Source organism: Nicotiana tabacum, chromosome 15 (genome assembly GCF_000715075.1).
Source record: "Nicotiana tabacum cultivar K326 chromosome 15, ASM71507v2, whole genome shotgun sequence".
Lineage (NCBI taxonomy): Eukaryota > Viridiplantae > Streptophyta > Magnoliopsida > Solanales > Solanaceae > Nicotiana > Nicotiana tabacum.
In genome coordinates this window covers 81,024,905-81,033,463 of record NC_134094.1, presented here as the reverse complement: position 1 = coordinate 81,033,463, position 8,559 = coordinate 81,024,905, and the positions used below count along the sequence as shown (strand labels likewise).

At 39.0% G+C, this 8,559-nt stretch overlaps 1 long non-coding RNA gene across 1 annotated transcript; it reads right to left on the bottom strand.

Moving 5' to 3' along the window:
• Positions 1–1,151: 1,151 nt before the first annotated feature.
• Positions 1,152–6,679, bottom strand: LOC107766722 (uncharacterized). Its single transcript, XR_012699322.1, has 2 exons — positions 4,626–6,679; positions 1,152–4,310 (listed from the first exon to the last, which is right to left on the bottom strand). It is a non-coding gene; the product is annotated as an uncharacterized LOC107766722 (long non-coding RNA).
• Between the last annotated feature and the right edge of the window lie 1,880 nt (positions 6,680–8,559).

Genomic DNA, 8,559 nt, shown 5'->3' with positions numbered 1-8,559 from the left:
TATCAGTAACCTGATTTTCTTGGCTTTGACCACAAAAACTATTTTTGGGTTAAACAAGCATAGGAATTTTTCAAATAGTCGATTCTACACTTGAGTTTCCAAATGTCCTATTCGTCACCATTGTATTCATTTACAAGACTTTTTTCTAGGTTGATTAAGAATTGAATTGTAAGATAGTTGGGTGATCTTTATATGCAATCTAGCCAAGAATCTGTCCCTATACCCTATTACGAAATATATTCCCAAATATTTCATGATTCAATCTAGATACTTCAGTAGTAAAAATCTTGATTGATGTAGTCATATCAGGCAATTCGCTTGCCAAGTTTCATTAATAAATTTTTTTAATATTAGGGGATTTAACCACATAGATTCAATCCTATATATTATGTTCCCTTGGTATTTTACTTTTTGAGTAACCAAGATGGGGCAATGATCGGAGGAGCTTCTTGTTAGATAAGTTATATTAGCTTATTGATAAGCGCCGATTCAAATATAGTTGGCAAGGCATCGATTCAATCTTTCAAGGATTAGGTTAGTTTGAGTTTCTTCTTTTTGTCAGTCCAAGTGAACTTACTCCCTCTATACCACAAATGTGCCATACTACAATAATCAAACACTACTTAAAGTTGTTAAGTTTGTTACCATTCACAGGTTGGCCTCCAAATTTTCAGCTGCATCAACTTCATTGGTCCAAATTACTCGAGGTGGATTTGGATTTCTTCGTTGTTCCACAGCACTTGTATATTACCAGATAATCTATTTGCTTCACTTAGATTAAGTTTGTGAAGTTGAAACCAGACATAACTATGTCATGGTCGTACAACCTGGTCTCAAAATTTCCTTCTAAAGCCGGGGCTATTAGCACCGTGATAGCTCCAAATGATGAAGTTAATAATTCTTGTTCGATTTGTTGAGTTCTCTTGAAGATTCAGAGAGGAACTCAAGTTTGTTGCTAAGGTGCCCCTATCTTGGCTCGCTGCTTCCTGGTTGTTGCTGGCTCTTCTAGACAAAAATTGGTATTATCACCACAGCACATTGGTGAATTGTCCTGATATTGGGAGAGGATTTCTGAAGGTTCAAAGGGCAGAGTATGTTAGATTGCTGAATTGAGAAGAAGGATTGAAGAACAAAGATGAACTGAGAGAGAGAGAAATGAAGCTTCTCGATATTTTCTCATTCATAATAGAATTTGTACAGTGCACGTGTATATATCCAATTGACTAATGTGACAGCTGTCAACTAACTTATTATGTCTAACTCTAGTTAACTAATAACAACCTACTAACTATAGTTAACTTAAGTAACTTCACAAATAATCTCATTACCCCCCCTCAAGCTAGGTGACATGAAGATGTTCTTCATGTCGAGCTTGGATAACAAATGAGTATGCTGAGGTCTCCCAAGACCCTTAGTGAGAAGGTCTTCTTGTTGATCAGCAGTGGCAAGATACAGAGTACTAATGAGACCATTTTGCACTTTTTCCCGGATGAAGTAGCAATCAATGTCAATGTGTTTGGTGCGCTCGTGAAAGACAGGGTTAGCAACTATCTGAATAGCAGATTTCCTGTCACTGAATACGGGAACAGGCAAGGAAATAGTGACCCCTAAGTCCTTGAACAGTCCAAGTAGACAAACCAATTCAGTTACTGTGGAAGCTAGACTCCTGTATTCAGCTTATGCAGAGCTCCTAGAAATGGTGGCCTGCTTCTTGAACTTCCAAGAAATTAGGGAAAAGCCAAACTTGACCAAATAGCCTGTGACTGACCTCCTAGTATTAGGACATGAGGCCCAATCAGCATCAGAAAATGCAGTGAGAGACTCAGAAAAATCAGCTGACAATAAAACCCCTAGACCAGGGCAGGACTTAACATATTTAACCACCCTGAGTGCAACCTCCCAGTGAGAAGTTTTTGGAGAATGCATGAACTGACTGAGGCAATGGACAACAAAGGAAATATCGGGTCGAGTGATGGTGAGATATAATAATCGCCCAAGTAATCTCTAATAAGGCCCTGGATCATCTAAGGCCTTGTCCTCAACAGAACCAACATGAGTGTCAAATTCAACGGTATTGAGTTTGACATTCAACTCCATGGATGTGACAACAGTCTTGGAACCAGAAAGACCCAAATCAGCAATGAGCTCCAAGGCATACTTCCTCTAGTTCATGAGAATCCCTTCAGCACTTTTAGCAAATTCAATCCCTAAAAAATACTTGAGTTCCCATGAATCCTTGATTTTAAAAGAGGATTGTAGCACATCCTTGGTCTCTTGTATTAACTAAAAGTCATCACCTGTGATGAGCAAATCGTCAACATAAACCAAAACTACAACTATCTTCCTTTCCACTTTCTTAATAAAAAGAGAGTAATCGAGATGACTTTGTTGAAAGCCATAAGAAATTAAAGCAGTGGTCAACTTAATGTTCCAGTGTCGTGAAGCCTGCTTGAGTCCATAAAGTGACTTGAGCACTTTGCAAACTAATGATTTATCTGAAGAACCAGAGTAGCCTTGAGGCACAGTCATGTACACTTCCTCAGAAAGATCTCCTTGTAAAAATGCATTGTAAACATCCATCTGATGCACAATCCAATGCCTAGATGCTACTAGGGATAGAACACTTCTGACAATGACCATGTTAACAACAAGTGAGAAGGTTTCTTGATAATCCAGCCCTTCCTTCTGATTATAACCCTTGGCAACAAGGCGAGCTTTAAACCTCTTCACTTCACCATTGGCCTTATAATTGATATTGTAAACCCATTTGCAACCTATAAACTTCTTGCCCTTGGGTAAAGGAACCAGAGCCCATGTTTTATTGTCCTCCAAAGCTTATATTTCTTCCTGCATTGCCTCCACCCACCTCTTATCCTTAGCAGCTTTATGGTAGGATTGCGGCTCCTCTGCATCAGTGAAATTTGAGAGATAACTCTGATATTTGGAAGACAACAACCCCTCATAATTGACAACATCTGATAAAGGATACTGATAGCAGCTAGCTTGGCTGCCCTTATCTGGTCTCACATAGTGTTTGAGCCATATGGATGGCCTTGAAACTCTAGTAGATTTCCTGATATCCTCATGTGTGGGAGAGAAAGCTATAGCAACAGGTGTTCCATGTCACAAGCCAGCTCTATGGAGGATGATTCTTCAGTGTGGGAGGAAGTAACATCAAGAACTCCATGCTCAAGTGGTCTACATGTCACAGGAGCAACAGGTTGAACAACAGTATAACTGATGCTCCTGGTGTAGACATTTGTTGCACCATTTGCTCTGATGTGGAGACACTGCTGGTGGGAAACATACTATCACCTACATGAGATGATGAAGAAGCATGATCTTCCATGAGAATGTTGTCAGAGTCAGTTGAGAGATTTTGGAGAGGAAATGCATCTTCGTGAAAAATTACATCCCTGTTGATGAACAATTCAGCAGTTTCCAGATTCAACAGTTGATAGCCCTTTTGATGAGGAGCATAACTAAGTAAGACAGACTTCACAGCCCAGGGAAGAAACTTATCTGATCTGGGCAGGTAAGTAGCAAAACACAAATATGCAATGACTCTCATGTGAGATAAAGAAGGTGGCTTGTTGTAAAACATCTCATAAGGTGACTTGTATCCAAGTACAGAAGAGGGAACTCTGTTGATTATATAAACTGTTGTCTCCACACAATGTCCCCAATATTGGATTGGTATATGCCCTTGAAATTTGACAGCTCTGGCTATTTCCAAAATGTGTCGATGCCTCCTTTCCACCACTCCATTTTGCTGAGGAGTGTATGGACAAGAGCTTTGATGTATTATTCCATTGGATTGAAATAGCTCCTTACAACTATTGTTAAAGAATTCACTCCCATTGTCGGACCTAAAAACGTTAACTGTTTTGCCAAATTGTGTCTTAACCATAATCAGGAAATTTTTAGCAAGAAAACAACATCAGATTTAAGTCTCATTAAGAACACCCAAGTCCATCGTGTATAATCATCAACCAAAGTAAAGAAATATTTCATCCCATTGTGAGTAGGAACTCTGCAGGGACCCCAAACATCCATATGAATCAATTTAAAACTATCTATGCTTCTATGGTGACTTATTGGAAATGACAACCTGGTTTGTCTAGATAATGAACAAACTACACATTTATTTAATTGAGGACTTGTACAACTCTTTAGACTATCAATACTCCTGAGTTAACTACTGCAAATGAGTGATGAATCTTCTGTGTTTGATATCCCCCTGTTGTAGACAGGATGTATAAGTCATCTTCCTCCCTACCAATCTCCTTCACCCTCCTAGACATGAAATCCTGGAAGACAGAATGTAGGAAAGAAGCCCATAAAACAATTCAATTCTTTTGTCACTTTAGACATAGACAAAAGGTTGAACCTAAAGGCTGGTACACAAAGAACATGCTGAAGTATATCACCTCCCGTGAGTTGACTGGTCCCTATATGTGTCACTGAGGCTAAGTCACCTGTAGGCAATTGCACTTGTCCTGCTTTTCCTACTAGTGTTTCATTATGTAACAAAACCTTATTACCAGTCATATAATTCGTAGCCCCTGTATCTATGATCCACTCAAAGTTTTTGATGTTATGAAAACTATTACAAAATTAGTTACCTGCCATGTGTGCACTGGCATCATTCCCAATAATTGTTCTGTTCAGTGTTTGCAAAATTTGTGCAACTTGTTCCTGAGTAAACATTTGAGTAGGTGCTGCAGGCAGTGGAGTAGGTCTTGCAGGTGTGTTTGCAGGCATTCTATTTCCCTCCAGTTGAGCTACAGTTGCTTTGCGTTTGGCCTTGAAATCTATCGGATAACCAATGAACTGATAACAATTTTCCTTTAAGTGTCCTGTTTTGCCGCAATGATCACATTTCATTAGCTTGTAACAACCTTCCTTGGTATGCCCTTTCTGGTGGCAAAACTAACATTCCAGATTATAGGTCCTCCTTGGCTTATTGCATGAATGAGCTGTAAACATAGATGTTGGCTCATTGTATCCAGAATTCCCAAAGTTGCTCCCAATCGATCTCCTACTTTCATCTTGAATAACCATTGCATATGCTTGATTAATGGTTGGAACATTAGGCATTAATAGGATCTGTCCTCTAGCTTTCTCAAAACTATCATTTAGACCCATTAAAAATTGCAATAGAAGTTGAAATTCTAATGATCAACATACTCTTTGGAAGATGGTGGTGGGAGGATTGAATCATACTCTGCCCACAAATCCTTCAACTTTGTAAAATATACGGACACGGAGGATGATCCCTGCAGTGATATGAAAATTTCCTTATGTAAATAGTAGAGTCTCGACGCATTTACCTTGTCAAACCTTTCTCTCAATTCAGCCCAAACCGTCTGTGCATTCGAAGAAAACAATACACAAGTGTGTAATTCCTTGCTCACATTACTCATTGGCCATGAAGTAACAATGGCATTACATCTCTCCCATTGATTCCCCAATTCCACACCAAATCAGCTTTGCATGTGGATCCATCAACGAGACAGAGTTTATTTTTTTCTAATAATGCGACTTTCATCACGCGACTCCAGATTGTGTAGTTTTCCATTCCTATCAGCAGCAGTCCGACGGACATCGATCCTGGTCCATCACATGGATGTAGGTAAAGTGGATGATTGTGATAGAGATTCATTGTTCCTCCTCCAGTCGTGATACCAACGCCGATGTTCACGATGGCTCCGCCGAGCTCAGAACTGTTCAAATCTTCCCCAATCGCCATCGCTCACACAGAATTAGGGTTCAGCAAAAAACGATAAAAAATTGAACAAATTCTCTCGACTTTTCTTCAATTCCATGAAAAATCCCTAGAATCATTCAATCATAGCTCTGAATCAGTCAACCACAACTCTGATACCATGTTAGATTGCTGAATTGAGAAGAAGGATTGAAGAACAAAGATGAACTCAGAGAGAGAGAGAAATGAAGCTTCTCGATATTTTCTCATTCATAACAGAATCTGTACAGTGCACGTGTATATATTCAACTGACTAATCTGACAGCTGTCAACTAACTAATTATGTTTAACTCTAGTTAACTAATAAACCTACTAACTATAGTTAACTTAAGTAACTTCACATATAATCTCATTAGATTAAGACGTAAATATTTCCCTGTTTGGTTTGGACACCATGGTTTTAAGCTTCTTCGTTGAGGAATTATATTCTTCTTCCCATGAGGAATTGGTATCATCTGTGTTTGTTCCATCATATTTTGGTTGTCTTGCTGTTGCATGTTGTTGTGGTGCTCTTGGGGTAGGCATCAGTATTGTTTGCTGAGAGCTTCGGGCTGCTTGGCCATGTAGCATTTTCTGGGCATTCTACCATTGTGGTGGAATGAGGGTACGTGCTAGAGCTTAGGGGCTGATGTCGAAGGTAACTTATGGTTTCAACCGAATCCTGTAGCTTTTACGAGAACCATGTATATGTGTTAAAAAATTATCCACTAAATAAGTATAAGTAATAGATTTCATACCCAGTAAATCAATTGTACTGTGGTAGAAACCCGAACCCAAAATGTTCATATTCTAGATCCACCTTTGCTAGAGCTTGTTGGAGTTGTGGCTGGATCGTATTAAATAGGAGAATCCCCATTAGAGGTATTAGTGATAAAGGATTTCACCGTTGGTCGAATCAGCTGGTATTGTTGTTAATAGAATTTATAGTTGGTTCACCACTGTTAACCATGGATTCATCAAAAGGGAAAGTGATCTTGGCACTGTGTGTGTGGGAGTTAGTTTGAGGTGGGGAATCTTCAGATGTTGATAGAAAGGCTGGTTTGTCTTATATTCATTAATGGTTTTCCATTATAGTAATTACTGGGGTAGGGAACTCTGTTTCAAATCACATTGTTTGGTTATTGCTGGTACAGATGATTAGGTAATTGTGTGTTCAAATCATCCGCAGGGGTATTATATGCTGATATGAGTTGCCCATGCTCTACTACAGCATCAAGTTCATATTGTGTATTGTTTTGGTTTGTTAACACGTGATCAAATGCATTGGGGAGCTGTGAGTTAGAATGGTGCAAATATCCATAGCATTAAATGCCATGGATATCGATGATTCTGAATGGTGCAATTTTGGTGAGTCAATTGTTGGAGTGCTTAGCTTCGGATCACTGGAATGTTGTCAATTTGAGGGAGCTCGTTCCTTTTTTCTCATACAGACCTAACTATTGTAACTTCTCTAGTTGGGGATAAAGGGCAATCAGTTATCTTTGTAGGTTGGTACTACTTGGCACATGTTTTGCATATATATATATATATATATATATATATATATATATATCTATATATATACCTTGATTGACGGCTGGAGTACTGTTTGATTCCTTCTTACACTACCTTCGAGTAGTGTTCACCAATCAGAATGTGAATTCTTAAGGTTCACAATATGCATATTCTTTGCATACTTCCCCTCGTAGCGGCGTTTCCAGGATTTTAAGAAGATGGGTATACTAAGAGGTAGAACCAGAATTTATATTTGACGGGTTTAACCTGAACATTATCTTTATCATTGAAAATAGGCCATTAAATAAGAAAAAGTAAGAGAAAAAAACAAAAGAAGAGATCACTACTGAGAAGCTTTCAAGAATAATTACAAAGAAACCGAAACAAAAATTCATTTCCAAAGCAACTTCTCAAACTTATTCCTGATTTCAGAGATGGCAGGAGGCTCATGTTTATTTTGCAGATGACTTTCGTCAGAGCACAAAAATAATACCATAATTTAGAGAATAAGTATGAGGATTGGGTTGCTCTAGTGGTGAACACCCTCCACTTCCAACCAAGAGGTTGTGAGTTCGAGTCACCCCAAGAGCAAGGTGGGGAGTTTTTGGAGGGAGGGAGCCGAGTGTGTATCGGAAACAGCCTCTCTACCCCAGGGTAGGGGTAAGGTCTGCGTACACACTACCCCAGACCCCACCAAAGAAACCGAAACAAGAATTCATTTCCAAAGCAACTTCTCAAACTTACTCCTGATTTCGGAGATGGCAGGAGGCTCATGTTTATTTTTCAGATGACTTTCGTTAGAGCACAAAAATGCTGTTGAGGAGGGAAATAGCAGCAAATTCTCCAGTTCATTCTCCTTGTATTATGAAAGGCCTATGGTGTTATACAGTTCGAAAATTATGATTCAAGACCGGAATATGACTTTTCCATTCAATGAGAAATCACGACCAAGCCAAGGAACCTCAACAAGAAATGACGCAGATGTAAGTGTTACAAGTCACTGCCACTATCATGACAGTTTGAAGGTTATACCATTTGTTACTTTTTCATCAGAAGGTAGGAAAGAGATGCCAGAGCTGTTGAGAAATAGAATTAGTTTAACCTGATTTTGTTAATAACTGACTTGCTTCTCTTCAGCCATGGCGCTGCACACTTTTCAGGAACACATATTGACAGATATTCAAGTGATTGTAAATTGACTATCATTCTCAAAGTGTGATTTTATTTACCAGTAAAACAACTACAGATGTTCCTAAATCCACCCCCCCTCCACCCCAAACCCCCCAACCCCACCCACG